This window comes from Eurosta solidaginis, chromosome 4, assembly GCF_040869045.1.
Source record: "Eurosta solidaginis isolate ZX-2024a chromosome 4, ASM4086904v1, whole genome shotgun sequence".
In the NCBI taxonomy this organism is placed as follows: domain Eukaryota; kingdom Metazoa; phylum Arthropoda; class Insecta; order Diptera; family Tephritidae; genus Eurosta; species Eurosta solidaginis.
The window spans coordinates 226,886,212-226,909,291 of NC_090322.1; the positions used below are offsets into that span (position 1 = coordinate 226,886,212).

The 23,080-nt window shown below is 36.3% G+C and overlaps 1 pseudogene; it reads left to right on the forward strand.

The window, feature by feature from the left end:
- Positions 1-16,417, forward strand: part of LOC137251047 (protein retinal degeneration B-like) — a 79,181-nt pseudogene extending 62,764 nt beyond the window's left edge.
- Positions 16,418-23,080: the final 6,663 nt, after the last annotated feature.

Sequence of the window (23,080 nt, forward strand, 5' to 3'; positions counted from 1 at the left end):
GATAAGATTATTGCTAACTCCATTCATGAAAGGTATGAAGCCTTCGGCACAGCCGAAGACAATCCCGTCCTTACTTCTTAATATTTTATTTATTTACAAACTTTAGCCGACAGCATTGCTGATCTGCATGGCAGACCAATAACAAGCAGTACAGGCAGTGAACGTAGAAAATCGAGTGGCGCAACACCACCGATTGTCACCCAAGAGCCGTCAAGTGCTGACGGCACTTCAGATGAGGATGAAGAAAACGCTGGACAAGAAGTGAGCGCACGTTCACGTTCGCAAAGCATACAATTAACGAAGTCCAAATTCGGTTCTAAGGGTACGCTACATTCGCCAGCTGGCTCGGCGCATAGTTTCGCTTTGCAGGTAAATATTTGATCATGAATATTTAAAATCATTGGTGTGTTTCACTAAAAAAATGCTTGCCTAAAGTGTGTAATTTATGACATAACTGTTAAAATAATTTGTAATCATACACGAAGTACGAATCTCGTTTGTGTTTACATGAATGTCTTTTATGCCTAGCTGACATTTCGTTTTGTGCTTTAAACGGCAAGGTCGTTTAATATCTTGAGGGCTGAGGAAATATGATATAGAGCTATGAGAATTATGGATGGTAACATTTTTAGTACCTACCGAACAGTAGTCCAGAAGAGATGATAGTAGCTATCGAGCAAAATAACATAAATGGAGATCTACACATACTAAAAATACACGATCTATGATAGTGTTCGTGTTCCTACACAAGATCAAGGCCTTAGATTTACTAATTGCCTCATGTGTATCACTAATCAATAGCAAAACCAATGTAATAAGGGGATTTGTGTTCCTAGAAAAGTGTCAGGAATTGTCGTCTACACACGAGGACCCACTGACATTAAGAAGCTTTTTTTAAATAATAAGCCATCAACCAAGGGTTCCGCTTGATGATCATCATTTGCACTAATTTTTTTAAACTGGGAACATGACCAAAGGCACCGTCGATTCAAAAGCCGGTTGGAGCGTATCACTTAGGAGGACCTCTAAAAAATCAAACTCTCGTCATATCTCCCAAAAGCCCTCCACCATTTCATTTATCTCTACATCAGGGGTCGGCATTCCGTAGCACATTGTGCTCTCATTACGTATGCGAAATAGAAAGGGTTGCTGTTGACAAAATAGCAGGCATCTGAGGCGTCTGAGGGTTGAAAACCAAGAGGACAACCATGGTCAAGGCTACTGCTGCAAAGAAGCTATTAGATATGAGGACTCTGACAAGTTCTGCTTTATGAGATAGAAGTTAAGTCAATTATGCTCTATGAGATGCTGCTGTAGTGGAGCGCACTGGACGGATATCGCTGGTTTTTATAAACGGCGCTATTAGAGCAACACCTACCTTGGCTTTGGTGGCACGCTAAACTTTTCACACGAGGCGACTGTGTCCCGGTGTTTGATTAAGTTTCGTGATATGTTGTAGGGGATTTGTGACTTCGGCCACACTATCATTCGTACCGAATTAGATTCCGTCCCAGATAGGACAAACTACTATATTCCGAAAACTGCCCCATGTGTCAGTTACTCATTAATTTTCTTGTATGAGGACTGGGGAGTTGGACTCATCTGGGGAAGTGGACAAGTTAGCTGGCTTACAGAAAAATCGACGTTGGCTGGGAAGATTTGTAGAGGATGATTTTTGCAAGGAGTTAGAACTAGAGATAGTAGCAGTGTTTTCTTTACATCTATAGACGTTTACGCTTAAACTTTATATGGATTCCTAAGGGTCAAACTTTAAATACACCTCTAAAATTGCTGCGCATAAAATTTGTCCTACATAATTGCAATACGCATTATACTCAGATGTAACTGAAATATGTTTCTCTGTTTCACCCTCTACACTAATTCTATGTATTTTATGCGTGTCCACAATTCATCGCAACTGATTCAGCTATATGTTATCCCCTATGGCCATCAGAGGGTTGTGTCTCCGCTTTTCGGTACACCCTGTGCTGTAGCTAGTTATTTAACCACTGTCGCCAGATGGGTCTCCTAAACATTATCTAAGCGAGGATTAGCATTTTTTTTACGCGCAAATGTAAACGTATACGGGTGAAAAAAAAACTCGGCTAATGTATAGTCTTCCAAACAGAGTTTGAACCGATTAAGAATGCACTGAATGTGATGATATCTATACTGTAAGGTAACTTAAAGTCTAAGCGAAAGTCAAGAGTCTTACCAAAATTCTGAGATCAGTCGTAAGTGTAGTCTAAAAGTGCCTAATCTCGTTTGTGGCTGGATCAAACTAAAGTTGGGATAATCTGAATCAATATCAGTATTCCAAGAAGTTGTCACATAAATTTCTCTGCGCGCAACTGAAGTGATCATAGGGGGAAGTAGAGAGTACAGAACTCCGCTAGCTATGCGGATGGTCGGAACTAGATAACGTCGAGCCGTTTTAGTGCACTAAAGCAACAAAGTGGTCAATAATTAGCCTACCACAAACACAAAAAAAAAAAACAAGTAAGGATGGTTAAGTTCGGGTGTAACCGAACATTACATACTCAGTTGAGAGCTATGGTGACAACATAAGGGAAAATAACAACGTAGGAAAATGAACCGAGGGAAGCCCTGGAATGTGTTTATATGACATGTGTATCAAATGAAAGGCACTAATGAGTATTTTATGAGGGAGTGGGCCATAGTTCTATAGGTGGACGCCATTTAGGGATATAGCCATAAAGGTGGATCAGGGTTGACTCTAGAATGCGTTTGTACGATACGGGTATCAAACGAAAGGTGTTAATGTGTATTTTAAAAGGGAGTAATCCTTAGTTCCATAGGTGGACGCCGTTTCGATATATTGCCACAAAGGTGGACCAGGGGTGATCCTAGAATTTGTTTGTACAATATGGGCATCAAATGAATGGTGTTAATGAGTATTTTAAAAGGGAGTGGGCCTTAGTTCTATAGGTGGATGCCGTTTCGAAATATCGCAATAAAGGGGACCAGGGGTGACTCTAGAATGTGTTTGTACGATATGGGTATCAAATTAAAGGTATTAATGAGGGTTTTAAAAGGGAGTGGTGGTTGTTGTAGAGGTGGTCGCCTTTTCGAGATATCGCCATAAAGGTGGACCAGGGGTGACTCTAGAATGCGTTTGTACGATATGGTATCAAATAAAAGGTGTTAATGAGTATTCTAAAAGGGAGTAATCATTAGTTCCATAGGTGGACGTCGTTTCGAGATATCACCATAAAGGTGGACCAGGGGTGACTTTAGAATATGTTTTTACGATATGGTATCAAATAAAAGGTGTTAATGAGTATTCTAAAAGGGAGTAATCATTAGTTCCATAGGTGGACGTCGTTTCGAGATATCACCATAAAGGTGGACCAGGGGTGACTCTAGAATTCGTTTGTGCAATATGGGTATCAAACGAAAGGAGTTAATGAGTATTTTAAAAGGGAGTGGGGCTTAGTTCTATAGGTGGACGCCTTTTCGAGATATCGCCATAAAGGTGGACCAGGGGTGACTCTAGAATGAGTTTGTACGATTTGAGTATCAAATTAAAGGTATTAATGAGAGTTTTAAAATGGAGTGGTGGTAGTTGTATATGTGAAGGCGTTTTCCAGATATCGACCAAAATGTGGACCAGGGTGACCCAGAGCATCATCTGTTGGATACCGCTAATTTATTTATATATGTAATATCTGCCAAGATTTTAAGGGTTTTTTATTTCGCCCTGCAGAACTTTTTCATTTTCTTCTACTTAATACGGTAGGTGTCACAACCATTTTATAAAGTTTTTTCTAAAGTTATATTTCGCGTCAATAAAACAATCCAATTACCTTACCATGTTTCAACCCTTTTTTCGTATTTGGTATAGGATTATGGCATTTTTTTCATTTTTCGTAATTTTCGATATCAAAAAAGTGGGCGTGGTCATAGTCGGATTTCGTTCATTTTTCATACCAAGATAAAGTGAGTTCAAGTAAGCACGTGAACTAAGTTCATTAAAGATATGTCGATTTTTGCTCAAGTTATCGTGTTAACGGCCATGCGGAAGGACAGACGAACGACTGTGTATAAAAACTGGGCGTGGCATCAACCGATTTCGCCCATTTTCACAGAAAACAGTTAACGTCATAAAATCTATGTCCCACCTAATTTCAAAAGGATTGGTAAATTTTTGGCCGACTTATGGCTTTAAAAGTATCCTAGACAAATTAAATGAAAAAGGGCGGAGCCACGCCAATTTTGAAATTTTCTTTTATTTTTGTATTTTGTTGCGCAATATCATTACTGGAGTTGAATGTTGTCATAATTTACTTATATACTGTAAAGATATTAAATTTTTTGTTAAAATTTTACTTTAAAAAAATTTTTTTTTAAAAGTGGGCGTGGTCCTTCTCCGATTTTGCTAATTTTTATTAAGCGTGCATATAGTAATAGGAGTAACGTTCCTGCAAAATTTCATCATGATATCTTCAACGAATGCCAAATTACAGCTTGCAAAATTTTAAATTACCTTCTTTTAAAAGTGGGCGGTGCCACGCCCATTGTCCAAAATTTTACTAATTTTCTATTCTGCGTCATAAGTTCAACCCATTTACCAAGTTTAGTCGTTTGGCTTGTCTTTTGTAATGAATTATCGCACTTTTTCGATTTTTCGAAATTTTCGATATCGAAAAAGTTGGCGTGGTTATAGTCCGATATCGTTCATTTTAAATACCGATCTGAGATGAGTGCTCAGGAACCTACATACCAAATTTCATCAAGATACCTCAAAATTTACTCAAGTTATCGTGTTAACGGTCGGACGGACGGACGGACGGACATGGCTCAATCAAATTTTTTTTCGATCCTGATTATTTTGATATATGGAAGTCTATATCTATCTCGATTCCTTTATATATGTACAACCAACCGTTATCCGATCAAACTTAATATACTCTGTGAGCTCTGCTCAACTGAGTATAAAAATTGGCAAAAATATTTCGGTCTTGACAACCAAGTCCGACATAGGTTTCATTCAAGATTATATTTTTATATTGCTATAACTTTTATCACCGTAATCGCATGTGGTATCACAACCCGCATGATTCTCCTACCGGGGTATCTACAACTCAACCTAATGCAACCCGGACCGCTTGAGGCATGTTGAGGTCCTTCTCTGCTTAGGTGGAGATTGGGCTCAAATGACGAACTGAGGCATACCTGAAAGTCCCCGCTGGTACACTGAACAACTGCGATATCTCACAGAACTTCCCACAAATTTGACTCAATATGCGTCTGGGAGGCGGTTCCCTGTCTACCAAGTTTTTGTTGCTGTGTCTTTTAAGTTTTCATCGAAGTAAGCATTTTCTTAAGTTATGAGTATCTACACCTCCAAAGGAGATATGCCGTGACGGCAACCATAAGTGATATGTGAACTTTGTTGCAACTTCGCTCGCAAGGGCACATTGAACACATCGCTCCGGCTGTTGGTAGCCATAATTTCGAAATAGTAAAAGAATTCGTTTATTTGGGAACTAGCATCAACACTAACAATAAAATCAGCTTTGAAATCTAGCGAAGAATCACTCTTGCCAATAAATGATACTTTGGATTAGGTAGGAAATTGACATGGAAAGTGCTCTCTCGGCAAACAAAAATCATGCTCTAAAAGTCAATTATCCGTCCCCTCTTGCTATATGGTGCAGAAGCATGTACCATGACAGCATCAGCTGAAGAGATAAAGAGAAAAGTTCTTCGAAAGGTTAGGAACCTCTTCGCCTTGGCGATGGCGAGTACCGAAAAAGATTTTACGATGAGCTGTACGAGCTTTACGCAGCCATAAACATAATCTATCGAATTGAAACGCAGCGGATACGCTGGCTAGGCCATGCTATGCGAATGAGAGATGACGCGCCGGCTAAGAAAGTATTTTTATCGCAACCCGCCTATGGAAGCAGAAGAAGTGGGCGGCCACCACTCCGGAAAACGATTTAAACTCCTTTGGTGTGACCAATTGGTGCCACTAGGCATAGCGAAGGAGCGACTGGTGCGCTTTGTTAAACGGCCATAACAGTTTAAGCGGTTAAGCGCCAATTAAGTATGCAAGTAATTGAAGCGATTCAGATAGAAGACAAATTTTAACACCTAACTTAATATGTATTCCTTCTACAAACATGCGCAGCTCAGGGTTTTAATACGAGGGCAAAGCTTACCTCTTTAGTTACGCATTCCCTCGACTGAGGTCCAATTTAATTAGTATCTAATTTTAAAAGGATACTTACTTTGCGACCTCCTTCACCCTTCAAGGCATTCAATTTTCCATTACTTTGCGAAACTTGCATTTGTATTTCTTCTTGTTAACACTATTTTTTTAAATTTAACCGAAAACTCTAATTAAAAAAATTTATTAATAGCCGCATGCTAAGAGTACACACCACAAACGCGTAAGTTTCTTTGTTTTACTAAATGTAATATCTGAATGCAAAATCTTATGCCTTTTTTTATTTTTATTGTTTAATTGGTTTTCATTCTTATAGAAGTTTTCTAGTTTTACAACAAAACTAAAGCGAACGTTTGGTGTGATCGGTTCTAGAGTGAAAAGAACTTTCCACACAGAAGTTAAAATCTTGTTAAATGTAACACATAGATGGCGCCATTTTCATTTCGCTCTTTGAAAACGCCTACTCACTTTGTAAACCGAACCACCTCGTTGTTATAGTCTTTTACAAAAGTATTGCTCCCAGCAAAATAACTAATAATTCAAAAATTTCAGGTTGCAAATGGGCGTATGGAACGTTTAGAGGTGGATACTAAGTCGAACTCTGACGAAGAGTTCTTCGACTAAGTAAGTACTTTATATACCGAAAACATAGTTTCTTAAGGAGATGGAAATTACGTCTGTAATTGCCATTTCGTCAGAGCATCTAAAAGAGCACAGTAAATTGGAGCGACAGGTGCAGAAGAATTACCATAACTGACGCGTCTCACACTCCCAATCATACTTATCAATAATCAGAAACATCGACCCAATTACAGATTCTTTAATATGATAAATTATCTGCGACAGCGTGAGTCAATGTATGTGTGATTTGTGCTGCGACTAACTAGCAGTAGCTAGTGCAATCACAATCTCATTGGCTTATATTTTCGCAGATAACGACTTCTCTGATCCCAGCCGTTTTGTGATAAACATGCTTCCGAACGAAATCTAGCTCAGTCACGGTGATTTCTATGAATCTTATCCGCCGATTTAGTTTTATCTTTCTATCGGTGTGACAATATCACTAGTAATCGCAGCACAAATCACAAATGCATTGACTCACGCTGTCGCAGCTAGTTTCTTTGTTGAGACAAAAGTTGTGGTTGTGATTTACATCATATTGTAGCGAAGTTAGAGAAATTTCGCTTATTCCAAACCTACTGCTATCGTTCGAATCGCTAAACTGTTGAATAAATAACTCCAATAACCAATAATGCAAAATGGTCTTTATTAGACTACTTTTGGAGTACTTACAATTATACTTCACTTCGCAACTAATAGCGTGCTTAAATCAAACTGATTACTGACTACTCAGCTTGCGCTGCTTTTATACTCTCCGTTGCTTCATTCGCATATTTCTACCAAAGTCTAGACGTTTCGCCTTCTAGAATCACTTGCTTGGTTACCAGAGATATACATGTATATTTGCAGTTTAGGCGTTTCTCATATTCAGATGCGTGTGTATATCAGCACTACTTCTATTAATGACCACAAGTGTGTGCGCGTAATATCTCTTTATTGCATTGTATGTATTTGCGTAAATGATGATTAATTTGTTTACGTACCAAGAGTGGCAGCTTGCTGTATTGTTGTTGTGCCTTTATTTAATAACCGCCTAGTGATGTGAGTATCACTTAGTGATGCTAATAGTCACCACAATATTATTTTTCTATCAATGTTCGGGTCACCAAAAATAATGCAAATCGGTGCGCCATTCAAATCGCAGTCACACATCACGATTTTCCTTGGTTCTAATAATAGTTGCTTGCATACCTGCATATCCTTATAACTCAATGTTTTTCGTTTTTGATTTAGATATCAATGAGACAAACTCACTTGCCAAATGGAGTTCGCTTGAGCTACTCGGCGAAGGTGATGACAGTCCGCCTCCAACTAGTGGTGTGGCTTACAAAGATAGTGAAGAAGATAGCATTTTCAATCAGGACTTCCTTATGCGCGTTGCTTCCGAACGTGGCAATAAGCGTCAACTGCGTTCCTCGGCTAGCATAGATCGTGCACATGAAACTTCACCGCCAGGTTCGCCAGGTGCACCATCTTGTTGCACCACTATACTCATACTCGTTGTACATGCGGGCAGCGTTTTAGGTAAGACGTGAGAAGTAAATGCTTGCAAAATGAAGCTAATAATGTTTTTTTTTTGTTCATTTCAGACGCCACCAGTGAGCTGACCGCCAAGAAGTCAGACATTACCACATTTCGCGGCGCTTTCGAGGGGGTTATGCGTCAACATTATCCAAGTTTGCTGAGTCATGTCACAATAAAAATGGTTCCATGTCCTTCCATTTGTACCGATGCATTGGGTATACTCTCTAGCCTTAGTCCATACTCATTTGATGCTTCGCCATCGGCAGCCGATATACCAAATATAGCCGATGTACCTATTGGCGCAATACCGTTGCTATCGGTGGCATCACCAGAATTTCAAGATACCGTTAATAAGACAGTGACAGCAGCAAATATTGTTTATCATGAATTTATGAAATCTGAAGAGGGTCACGGTTTCGCCGGTCAAGTGGTAATGCTGGGTGATTCGATGGGTTCGCTGTTGGCTTATGAGGCGTTGTGCCGCGGTAATTGCTCTGATGGTGCTGGTGATTTTGGTGGCGGTAGCCGTTCATCACGCACAGATGACGACGAACGTCTTGTCGATTCAGATTTAGATGCGCAACGTTTATTGGTTGCACCATCGTCACGTCGTCGACGCTCCTCATCGAATGATTCGCGCGGTAACAATCTGGATTTTGAAGTGGGTGATTTTTTATGTTTGGCTCACCGCTCTCCATTGTGTTGGCATCACGCAAGTTGCGCGATGCTAAGGTGCGGGTAAGTTGGTCCGACCAAACTGTAATCAAGTGTACAATTTATTCCATCCTACCGATCCAATTGCTTTCCGTCTGGAGCCATTGCTCAGCGCCAGGTTTTCCATGTTGGCACCAGTAAATGTTCCACGCTATGCTAAGTACCCATTAGGCAATGGGCAGCCTTATCATTTATATGAGTTTCTAATTAATAGAAAATGTTTCAATATATTTATTTAACTTACCTTTTACAGTGGATGTCATTCACTCTCACCCGCAGCATTTTAACGATGCCAACAATATATTTAGTGGCATACGTTTATCGGATGCTTCCATGCAAAGTACTATATCTGTCCTAATTGAAAATATATCGCTTAGTACAATCCACTCACGTAAGTTGCTAGTTAATTTAGAAAGCTTGAGCATAAGTTTTAGAGAGAAAGTTTCCCTAAACATAACACGTTACTCATATAAAGCATTGTAGCACTGCTAAGAAACTCAAACTTGTAAAATAACTATAACATAATTACATTAGGATGGACCAGTTTCTTTTAGCGACACCTTTTCTAGCACATTGTTTAAGTGAAAACAAGTCCAAGAAGCCTTTTTCAAAAATGAAAGAACAAAAACTACCAGAAGTTTCGAAAACTCGAAATGAGTTCGAAATATCCTTAAATATAAGAGCAAGGTAGTTATTCTCTTTGACTTAAGTCCCAAAATTGGTAATACATTACAATTCTATGACTTACAATTTTATGTGATATGTTTGTATGACAATGATTTTGAAAAAGTTGCTTAAAACAAATTGGCCCACCCTAGTTTACATAAAATATTGACACTTGCAAAATTAGACTTATTAGTCATATAAATTACATACATATATACATTATCTCTGCAGTCCAAATGAAATGGTGGGGCACAAAACGTTTAGATTACGCTTTATATTGCCCGGAAGGTTTGAGTAATTTTCCAGCTCACGCTTTGCCGCATTTGTTCCATGCCAGTTATTGGGAGAACGCCGATGTGATTGCATTCATTTTGCGACAGGTGAGTATTGGTTATTTTAAAGAAAAAAATTTGATTAGGTGTTTTTTATTTTGGTGAGAGCTTGAGGTTTAGAGAAAAAACCTATGTACCGTAGAGTTCAACAACCTCGAGAACATGTGACAGAATATAAACCGATGATATCTCGAAAAAAATACTTCTAATAGGGTCTACACACAGTGAATCAGATTCAAGAGTCAGTTTCGATGTGTAAGTGAAAATATTTTAGTATTAGTCCCACAGGCATGATTCTGGCTGACTCGTATACGTACAAAGCTGACTAGAGAGTGAGATGCACCGTGTGTAGGCCAATAAGGCCACGAGTGAGCATGCATTTTAATAAAAAATAAAATAAATGTAAGGAGCGATAACCTCCGAAGAGATCTAAGGCCGAGCTTCTCTTCCAATTTGCGTCGTGCTCCTCTTGATTTTTCCCTACAAATTGGCCGGACGGGACCTACATGTTTTATGCCGACTCCGAACGGCATCTGCAAGGCAGATGAGTTTTCACTGAGAGCTTTTCATGGCAGAAATACAATCGGAGCGCTTGCCAGACACTGCCGAGGGGCGACCCCGCTTTGAAAAATTTTCTTCTGATTGAAAAATCTTATTTCTAAAATTTTGATGTTGCTTTGCGCAGGAGTTGAACCCAGGGCATACGGTGTGATAGGCGGATTACGCTACCATCACACCACGGTGGCCGCACGCATTTTATTCATCAGAATAAATAGGCACACTACCAAATCTCAGATACAATTTTATATTTTTTTAATATCCTGAGTTGAAGCTTCACGGCAGGTAATTATGAGGCAAAATTTAAATTTTCCATCTTACGCGTTTTCGATACTTTCGCAACTTCGTCAGAGAGCTTCGTTATCATTAAAAAAAAAAAACAAAAAACACTGTTATTTTCATAAAACGCTAAACACTTCAACACAACCAACGGTTTAAATGATATCCTACAATTTACGAAGAAGATGGGAATAGTATAAATAGAATATGGGAACACTTTAAGTAAGAACCGATTATCAGTTCAGCGGACCAGGGAAAAACACGTGATCTGCATTTTTTTTTCAACCATGCACGGTTACTCCACAAATGGACAAATGAGAAACTGAACTGGCCCTATGAGAAATGCGCACTGATACTCTTAACAGGATCAGAGCATAGAGCAGAGCCGTGAACAAAAACGTGAAAGCATTTCTTAGGCTCTGATATGAGTTACGTCGTATTCTAGGGCGGACTTAATATCAGAATAAGGGCTCAGAACGATATGCCATTTCTAGTGGAGCGAAGTAAAAAAATAAATTTAGTGTTATTTGTTCTGTTGGACATTGTTATGCCGAACAATCCCGCAAAAACGGAGCGTGTCCCGTTCATTAGAAAAATGGACATTTCTTCCTCCAACTTTTTGAGACTATTAGTCTAACAAAATCCAGAATGTATAAATAAGATATTAGCTGACATGAGAATTTGGCGTTAAACGGAGTCAAAGCTGACCTAACATATAACAAGGACTTTATTACCGAAGTGGTTGACTTATACAAAATATAAGATATACTTCGCGCGAGGAATGAAAGGAGATCAAGGGCTTCATCTTACTCGAAGCAGCAGCTACCCTGCTCCAAAACAATAAAATCTTAGAGGTCAATGTAACGATTTTTGCTTGCATCCGCGATATCTTGCAAGGAGGGGTCGAGCTGTGCTGGCGCTCATAGAGTATCTCGATATTCCCAAATGGATATAAACGAGGCCGACAGTCACGAGCACCCATCATTAAGTTATCTTCTGAGGAACACTGCAGAATACAGTTTTAGGCCAACAATCTTGCTCGCACCTAACCGAAATGATTGTCCGGTATTGAGGTTCTTATGACAATGTTTGGATAGGAAAGGTGTGAAATTTTTTCTCATGATTAACATATTGCACTAATTCACCGATGTTCATACAAGAGCATATGCTCACAGCGTTCCATCTGCAGAAGTTGTGGGGATGGGGAGAAAGAGTAGTCGTTTCATCACATCCTCCGCTAATTGGAGAATAATAGTATAATATAATTCACAATATAAACTTGTTCGAGTGGTATGGTGAATAGTTCCCATTAATGCCCTCCCAACCTATGCAGTTTCGTAGTCCTTGGATGAAAACCACGGGTCATGATAAATTTATAGAGTACTAAAAAAAAAACAAGACTCCATCAATGTTCTTCGCACAAGAATTCCTATTTATATCTGTTTTTAAACGAGTTCATAAAACGTATCTGCCCCCATTTGTCATCTATCTCTTGTTCCCACCCTCAACTAAAGTTTCAAGGCTTTAACATAAGATCAGTTTTCAGATTTTATTTACATATTTCTATTGTTTAATCCGGGATCCAGCTTTCATCTCATATATTGAGAACGGAAGGGACATTCTTAGTTTCTTCAACCTTTTTGCTTTGAACTGTTCCCAGGCGAATTTTTTAAATGATTTTGATCCTTTCTAAATGCTAGCCTTGAAGGCTACTGTTCAATGTCTGACGTTGACACTTTTTCGTAGTACAGAAAGTCACAAATATTGATAATTTTCTTCATTGACCCTGAAAAAATATAAGTCAAATCGTGTCACCTCACGAGGCCAACAATAGATAAATTGGTTCCTAAGAGGTTAAAAGAAAAGAGAATTATTAAATCTTCTAAACAAATTCTAATTTTTTTCCATAAAAAAATTTATGAATTACATCAAAATTCCATTATTTCCAGATTGGCAATTTCGATGGCATTCCATTTGTCGGATATGCTGATGACAAAGACACCGTCACCTTCCATCCGAGTCAGCCACGTGAGAAATGGATGAAAAACGTACTTCCGTCAAGTTGAAAAACGTTGCTGCCAATCATCGAACCAACGATATCATTGTATTAGAGGGACGTGAACAACGTTTGAATGCCCGTTTTATGTACGGCCCACTCGATATGATCACTTTGCATGGCGAAAAAGGCGATATACATTTAATGAAAGATCCACCAGCTGGCGAATGGACATTCCTTGCCACCGAATTGACTGATAAAACGGGACGCATCTCATATAGCATACCCGATCAAGTTGCACTGGGCTATGGTATTTATCCAGTGAAAACGATTGTACGCGGTGATCATACATCAGTCGATTGTAATTTGGCCATTGTACCACCAATGACCGAATGTGTGGTGTTTAGTATTGATGGTTCCTTTACAGCATCGATGTCGGTGACGGGGCGAGATCCAAAAGTACGTGCTGGTGCAGTTGATGTATGTCGGCATTGGCAAGAGCTGGGCTATTTGTTGATCTACATTACAGGACGTCCAGATATGCAACAACAGCGAGTAGTCTCATGGTTAAGTCAACACAATTTTCCACATGGTCTTATTTCATTCGCCGATGGGCTATTGACAGATCCATTGGGCCACTAGACCGCTTATTTAAATAATTTAGTTCAAAATCATGGAATATCTATAGTCGCCGCATATGGTAGCAGCAAAGATATAACGGTGTATACCAATGTGGGTTTGCGTCCCGATCAAATATTTATTGTTGGCAAAGTAAATTGGTATGCGTGAAAGTGTGATACAAAATAATAGATTTTTTTCCTTTTTTATACTCAGTTGAGCAGAGCTCACAGAGTATATTAAGTTTGATTAGATAACGGTTGGTTGTACATATATATAGGAATCGAGATAGATATAGACTTCCATATATCAAAATAATCAGGATCGAAAAAAAGTTTGATTGAGCCATGTCCGTCCGTCCGTTAACACGATAACTTGAGTAAATTTTTAGGTATCTTGATGAAATTTGGTATGTATGTTCCTGAGCACTCATCTCAGATCGCTATTTAAAATGAACGATATCGGACTATAACCACGCCCACTTTTTCGATATCGAAAATTTCGAAAAACCGAAAAAGTGCGATAATTCATTACAGAAGACAGCTAAAGCGACGAAAATTGGTAGACGAGTTGAACTTATGACGCAGAATAGAAAATTAGTAAAATTTTGGACAATGGGCGTGGCACCGCCCACTTTTAAAAGAAGGTAATTTAAAATTTTTGCAAGCTGTAATTTGGCAGTAGTTGAAGATATCATGATGAAATTTGGCAGGAACGTTACTCCTATTACTATATGCACGCTTAATAAAAATTAGCAAAATCGGAGAAGGACCACGCCCACTTTAAAAAAAAAATTTTTTAAAGTAAAATTTTAACAAAAAATTTAATATCTTTACAGTATATAAGTAAATTATGTTAACATTCAACTCCAATAATGATATGGTGCAACAAAATACAAAAATAAAAAAATTTTCAAAATGGCCGTGGCTCCGCCCTTTTTCATTTAATTTGTCTAGGATACTTTTAACGCCATAAGTCGAACAAAAATTAACCAATCCTTTTGAAATTTGGTAGGGGCATAGATTTTATGACGCTAACTGTTTTCTGTGAAAATGGGCGAAATCGGTTGATGCCACGCCCAGTTTTTATACACAGTCGTCCGTCTGTCCTTCCGCATGGCCGTTAACACGATAACTTGAGCAAAAGTCGACATATCTTTAATGAACTTAGTTCACGTGCTTACTTGAACTCACTTTATCTTGGTATGAAAAATGAACGAAATCCGACTATGACCACGCCCACTTTTTCGATATCGAAAATTACGAAAAATGAAAAAAATGCCATAATTCTATACCAAATACGAAAAAAGGGATGAAACATGGTAAGGTAATTGGATTGTTTTATTGACGCGAAATATAACTTTAGAAAAAACTTTATAAAATGGTTGTGACACCTACCATATTAAGTAGAAGAAATTGATAAAGTTCTGCAGGGCGAAATAAAAAACCCTTAAAATCGTGGCAGGTATTACATATATAAATAAATTAGCGGTATCCAACAGATGATGTTCTGGGTCACCCTGGTCCACATTTTGGTCGATATCTGGAAAACGCCTTCATATCACTCCCTTTTAAAACTCTCATTAACACCTTTCATTTGATACCCATATTGTACAAACAAATTCTAAAGTCACCCCTGGTCCACCTTTATGGCGATATCTCGAAAATGCGACCACCTATACAACAACCACCACTCCTTTTAAAACCCTCATTAATACCTTTAATTTGATACCCATATCGTACAAACACATTCTAGAGTCAACCCTGATCCACCTTTATGGCTATATCCCTAAATGGCGTCCACCTATAGAACTATGGCCCACTCCCTTTTAAAATACTCATTAACACCATTCGTTTGATGCCCATATTGTACAAACAAATTCTAGGGTCGCCCCTGGTCCACCTTTGTGGCGATATCCCGAAACGGCGTCCACCTATGGAACTAAGGATTACTCCCTTTTAAAATACTCATTAACACCTTTCATTTGATACCCATATCGTACAAACGCATTCTAGAGTCAACCCTGATCCACCTTTATGGCTATATCCCTAAATGGCGTCCACCTATAGAACTATGACCCACTCCCTCATAAAATACTCTTTAATGCCTTTCATTTGATACACATGTCATACAAACACATTCCAGGGTTTCCCTCGGTTCATTTTCCTACATGGTTATTTTCCCTTATGTTGTCACCATAGCTCTCAACTGAGTATGTAATGTTCGGTTACACCCGAACTTAACCTTCCTTACTTGTTAATACACGTTTTAGGTTAGTAAAAAATTGCAATCGAATGCTACGGTGCTAAGCGATGGTTATGCTGCCTATTTGGCTGGTTTACAAGTAAAGGGCGGCTCACGTCCTGCCAAAGGCAATGCACGCATGGTAATTCCGCGTGGTCGCTTCAATTTACCTGGACAAGCTTCGAATCCACGGCGCAGAAGGTATGTGGATGTGCATATAGTTTAGTGTGTCCATTGTTTTATTTGTTGTAAGATCATCAACAGTACACGTATTAATACTAAGTATTTAGTTGTACATACATATATGTATATACTATAAATAGTATACAACTATTTTAGATCTATTTAATTTAAACGATTTTGTCGGTTTGATCACAAACAAATCGCTGACTTTGTTTGGTTGAGTGTTGATTCTTAAACGATACAGGGTTTTCAAATTAAATGACACAGAGCAAATTAAACTTTTTTTAACCAAATTAAACTTTTTCAAGTCAAATTAAATTTTTTTCAAGTCAAAGTAAACTTTTCTTTAATCAAATGAAACTTTTTTCAGAGTGAATGAGAGTTTTTTTAAACCAAATTAAACTTTTTTGGAGTCAAATTAAACTTTTTTTAAATCAAATAAAACTTTTTCAAGTCAAATGAAATTTTTCTCAAATAAAATTAAGGTGTTTTCAAAGCAAATTAAATTTTTTTTCAATTAATTGGAACACTTTTCAAATCATATAAAACTATTTTCAAATCAAATAAAACTATTTTCAAGTTAAATGAAACTTTTTGCAAAGCAAATGAATGTTTTTAAATTAGTGAAACTTTATTTAAGTCAAATGAATTTCTTTTTTTTTTTTCAAGTCAAACTAAATTTTTTCAAAGCTAAAGAATTTCTTATATCAAATCAAATTAATTTATTTTCAAATCAAATGAAACGTTTTTTCAAATCAAACGAAATCTTTGTTCAAATCAAATGACATTTTTTTAAAGGAAATGAAACATTTTATAAGGCATATTAAACTCTTTTCAAATCAAAAAAACTGCTTTCAAATCAAATGAAATTTTTTTCAAAGCAAATGTAACTTTTTTCATGTCAAAATAAACTTTCTTTCAAATCAGATGAAACTTTTGTCATATCAAATGAAACTTTCCACTTCAAATGAAGATATTTTCATTTAAGCAACAACTATTTAAATTTAGCCAAGTTATTTATGGTGAGTTTAAGGTGCAGTTAAGTAAAGCTCTGTTTGCTCCTAACACTTAGGTCGTTTCAATAAAATTCAATAAATAAAATGGCAAATACTATTGGTTTTTTGCGACCTGCGTTCTTGTAAATATTTGGCGATTCTGCTGGCTCAAGGTCTTTTTAATAAATGAAACACATAGGTTTTTTTCTTCCGATATATTTCGGTTACACTACGATAAGCGTCCTCAGGGAACTACAAACGTAAAAAAAATTTTTATTAATAAATGAAACCAAAAACTTTACAATAAAATTGATTAAAAATATCACATACATTATTTTACACGTCCTTCCGCCGTGACGTGGAGTTTGGTAATGGTCGTTTGTTTGTTAGTAAATATTTATAGTTGTGAGCGGAATGGTCAATATCAGTTTTATAGTTCAGTCTAATGTGTTCTGGAGTGTTTACGATATGTAGCATTTCCAATGTAAAGCGCTTATTGTAGTGTTGTTCTTGTTGGAGAATGCTCGCGCTCTCGAAGCTCGGTATATGGCCGCTAGCTGCACAGTGAGACATTAGTGCTGTTTTTTGATTATTAGACTGTTGGCAATATTTTAAATCTGATTTGTGCTGCGACAATCTGGTTTTTAATTTTGATTTTGTTGTTTCTACGTAAACGCTGTTACATGGTTCGTTGTTTTTGCCGCCGCATGGGATTTTATATATGACATTGCTTTTTTCGGTTTCAGGTATCTTTGCTTTTGTTAAAGAAACACCTTAATGTGTTGTTAGGTTTATGTGCAGTTTTAACTTTTTCTCCGTCATAGCAATCAGACTTTGCGAGTCGTTCTGATAACGGCGGTATATATGTTACGGATTTAAAAATGGTAGGTTTTTCGGATTTTTGTTTTCCTTTGTTAGATTTTGCATTTTTAATTAATGTTTTAATAATGCTGTTCGGGAAATCATTGCTCTTCAATATATTTTCCGCTTCTCTTATTACATCGTTGTGGTACGTGTCGTCCGATATACGCAGCATCCATTGTATACAGCACATTGCTGTATTCATTATCATTGACTTCGGATGTTTTGAGTGGAAGTTAATGATTCGTCTAGAAGATATTTGCTTATTATACCACGATAACTTTAGTTGATTTCCTCTTTTTATCACAATGGAGTCTAGATACGGTAATTTTCCATCTTCCTCTATTTCTAATGTAAATTTAATGTTTTTATGAAAAGTGTTGAGAGCGTTGAGTGTGTTATGTACTTCTTTTCCGGGACAATCGCGAACAGATCATCAACGTACTTTGTTAGCAATCTCGGTGGCTGTTCTATTTTTTTTATTGTGGTGGTTAAAAGTTCTTCCATTATTATGTTCGCAATCACAGGAGACAACGGGGATCCCATAAGCATTCCCTTTAGTTATGTGTAAACCTGGTCGTTGAACTTGGAATAACGGTTCTCTTCAATACAGAATCTTACAATTTCCATAAATGTTTGTTTTGGTATCTTAGTGTAGTTTTTTATCAGCGGCCATTTACTTTGTATTAATTCGAGTGCTGTGTTGGGATACTCGGAAACAGCGAGACCACATCGAAAGAAACCAATTTTTCATCGTCGCATATAAATGTGTTATTAATTCTCTCTTTAAAATCAATTTTATTTTTGATATTAAATGCAGAGTTCGCTGTTATGTTGCTTAAAATGTTGGTGATGAATTTGCATAAACTATATGAAGTTGATCCTACGACTGAGCATACTGGTCTCAGTGGGGTTCCTTCTTTGTATATTTTCGGGAGACCATATATCCTTGGAGGCAATGCAGTAGTTGTGGACAGTTTGAATTTTTCTTTCTTTGAAATAATCCCCATTTTAAAAAGTTTTTCCACCAGACTGTTATTTTTGCTTTGAAATTTCGATGTGGGATCTTGTCTTTGAACTCTGTAGGTCGTCAGGTCGCTTAATATATTAGTCATTTTATTTTCATAGTCATCTTTTTCCATTGCTACAGTTTTATTTCCTTTCTCAGAAGTTAAAATTTTAATGTTTTTATTTTGATTTAAAAATTTCCGCGTTTGTCCCACTGTGTCTATTATTGCACGATCTACTGCACTTTGGTTGTTTGTTTTTGTGTTGTCTTTTTTTATTAACGCAAACTTGGTACGCGCCTCCTCTTGTTTCTCCTTCTCATTGAGAGTCTGTATTAGATGCTCTCCATCGGCGATGTATTGAAAAAGAGGAAAACGTTTGTTTTCCACTGGTATCCCGTACTTCGGTCCCTTTGTCAACAGCGCTTTTAAGTTTTGTGGGAAGTCCACTTTTGTTTTGTTAACAAACCAACCTTCGTGATTTTTGTTGGTAAGAATATTATTGCGTTCACTTCGAAGTTTCTCATATTTTGATATATGATTCTCCTTTAATGTTGATGATACTTTTTTTGTAACATTATATATTTATTTTTTATTTATTTATTTTTATTTTATTTATATTTGTTACACCAAAAGTACATTTACTTGGTTTAATGTTTAAACCGTACTCTGTAAGGCGTTGAAAAAGGATACGTAAATCTTTTAAATGTTGTACTTCGTCTGTACTTGCAATAAGTAAGTCGTCGATGTAAGCATATACAAAATCTAAGTCACCTAATACCTCATTTATGAATCGTTGAAAGGTTTGTGCAGAATTTCTAAGTCCGAAAGGCATTCTCATGAATTCAAACATACCGAAAGGAGTTGTAATAGCAGTTTTATAAATATCTTCTTCAGCCATAGGAATTTGGTGATATGCCCTAACTAAATCTAATTATGAAAATATATTTTTATTATGAAGGTTCATATTAAAATCTTGAATGTGAGGTAAGGGATAACGATTGGGTACAGTTACAATATTCAATCTTCTAAAATCACCACATGGACGCCAATCATTCAACTCTTTTTTAGGTACAAGGTGAAGTGGTGATGCTACTGAAGAATTTGAAGGCCGACAAATGCCTGTTTTAACTATGAAATCAAACTTCGTTTTCGCGACCTTGTATTTTACCGGATCTTAGCGCCTGGGCTTAGAAAATGGAAGACTACCTTTTGCTACAAGTCGATGTACTGTTGTATGTTTAACAGGTTTAGTATAATCTGGCTTTGAAATAAGTGACGGAAACGCTTTTAATAATTTTGTAAATTTATTGTCAACCACAAATAATTTAGTTAATGGAATATCATAAAAGTAGGATACTGTATTGACTGAGAGATTGGTTAATAGATCTACTAAATGTGTATGTTTAATTTCTATAAGAAGACCATATTTACAAAGAAAATCAGCGCCAATTATTGGCTTGGCTATATGCGCAATCAAAAATGTAAAGGGAAATTCACGTCTTAAACCTAAATTTACGTTTAAAAGCCTTTTCCCGTAAGTGGCAATTGTTGAGCCATTAGCTGCAGTGAGAATAATGTCTGAACGTTTCGTATGAGGAAATTTAGAAGCGGGTAATACCGAAATTTCTGCTCCACTATCAATTAAAATATTTTGTTTGTTTCCTCTATCAAAAATAAATAAGCGACGCGTCGAAAATTCTAAATTTCCGTTGTTCGTCGCTGCAAGAACGGAAGAATTTAGCTTGTTGAATCTTTGTTTTTTGTTATAAGAACAAGGTTGTTCAAAACTTCTAGCATTATTTCCAAATTTGTAGTGAAATCTACACAACCAATTTGGATTATTGCGCGAGTTAGAACGACGCCTAAAAGAATTTCTAAAATTGTTGCTAGAATTGGAACGCGACCTATATTTATTCCGATACATTTCTGTTTTAATTTCAGCTAACTCCAAAGAAAGTTTCTGAAATTTTTCACACATCAAAGAGGTGGTTTTAACCAAGTTTTCAACAACAGAATTTTGTGCTTTTGTATCCGAAAAATTATTAACCGAAAATACTGCATTTTTGTTTATCACTTCCCAAATATTATCTGCTAATTTTGTTAATTCGGTAATATTATTAGAACTCGAACTAGCTAAAATCATACTCAAATTTTTAGGAAGTTTACGCATCCAAATTGTCTTTAAAATATTTTCACTAAAATTTGATCCGGCTAATATAATTAATGAATGATAAAATTCTGATGGTTTAAGATCACCCATCTCAGAATCATTTAAAATTTTATCAAGTTTCGAATTTTCGCTAAGTGAGCGTCTTTCTATCAACACTTTTTTAAGTTCAGTAAATTTGTTATTAATGGGGGGATTTTGGATAAAATCCAAAATAGTTATTATCACTTCCTGCGGAAGTGCTGTAATGATATGTTCGTATTTAGCGTTTTCTTGTGTAATGTTTTTAGTACTAAATTGTGTTTCGGCATGAATAAACCATGCTTCCGGACAATTAGTCCAAAATTGTGGTAGTTTTACTGAAACTGCCAAAATTTCATTTTGAGTAACATTTGTATATGGATTTGTAATTTGTTGTTGAGTAGTGTCATTTGTTAAACCTATCAAAGAGTTATTTAAATTATTAGCAAATGTAGATGTTTGTGTATTATGTTGTGGTGAACGAAACATGTTAATTTAAATGAAAAGGAATTTACGAACAAAAAACAAAAAAAAACTGTAAAATCAATCAGTAATTATATCGGAAAATGTATTAAATAGATAATTTAAAGAGAGAGTTTACAACGATTAAATAAATTAAAAATATATCTATATATATTGTACTACTTGATGCGTTTAATATCACTCTAGCAGTTTGAATCACTTGATATTCATTCACCAGCAATATAAATTTTAATCAATTCACATACCTTAAACTTCTAGTTATTGTATTTAAATTATATAGAAAGCATCTTTGCAATGGCATTTGTAATTTGCAATGGTATTTATTATTTTGCAATGTCATTAATGATTTTATTTAAAAATACAGCAGTGTGTGATGATCTTGATTATAGTAATAAAATGATACTTTTTGTTGAAGGTATGGTATTTGATCCCAACTTATGATACGATTTAAATTGATTGAGGAGTAGTTTAATCGAAAATTGTTGATTGTTGTTATTGGTAGAGAATATGGAAATTTGATAGAAGAAAAATTTGTATTGCACAATGTTGAGGATTGTCGATATATGATAGAGTTTTAATTTTATAATTGTTTTATTTTTGTTCAATATTGTAGTAAAGTTTTTTAGATTCTTGATCAACTAATTTGTTGATGTTGAAGTGAAAGTTTCACATATAAACTATTTGTAAATAATAGTCTACGTTTTTAATCAAAACTCTCTTTAAATGTTTTTACACTATAAAAATTAGTTAATATATTTTTGGAATGTCTCTGTTATTTAAATTCTATATAAAATAGCCTTTGAATTTTAAAATAATCACTGCATTAATTGTTTGGCTTTTGTGCACGTTCAAGTAATTTAAATATTTGACATGTGTTTAGTATATTTGATAGTAGGCAGACACAAAATAAGTTAGAAAAACTATCCAGTGGTTGACAACGATGCAGTCTTAAAGTCTCCTGACAGGATCACCAATGTAGTTATTGAAACCATGTTTTTATTTTATTAAAAAACTTTAAATTATATTTTTTAAAACGCCTAAATGTATGCGTCAAATTCTTCTTTTTTTTTTACAACAAGAGTGACCCTAGTTGTATATGTGAAGGCGTTTTCGAGATATCGACCAAAATGTGGACCAGGGTGATCCAGAACATCATATGTCGGGTACGCTAATTTATTTATATATGTACTACCACGAACAGTATTCCTTCCAAGTTTCCAAGGGCTTTTGATTTCGCCCTGCAAAACTTTTTCATTTTCTTCTACTTAGTATGGTAGGTGTCACACCCATTTTACCAAGTTTTTTTCTAAAGTTATATTTTGCGTCAATAGACCAATACAATTACCATGTTTCATCCCTTTTTTCGTATTTCGTATATAATTATGGCATTTTTTCCATTTTTCGTAATTTTCGATATCGAAAAAGTGGGCGTGGTCATAGTCGGATTTCGGCCATTTTTTACACCAATACAAAGTGAGTTTAGATAAGTACGCGAACTGAGTTTAGTAAAGATATATCGATTTTTGCTCAAGTTATCGTGTTAACGGCCGAGTGGAAGGACAGACGGTCGACTGTGTATAAAAACTGGGCGTGGCTTCAACCGATTTCGCCC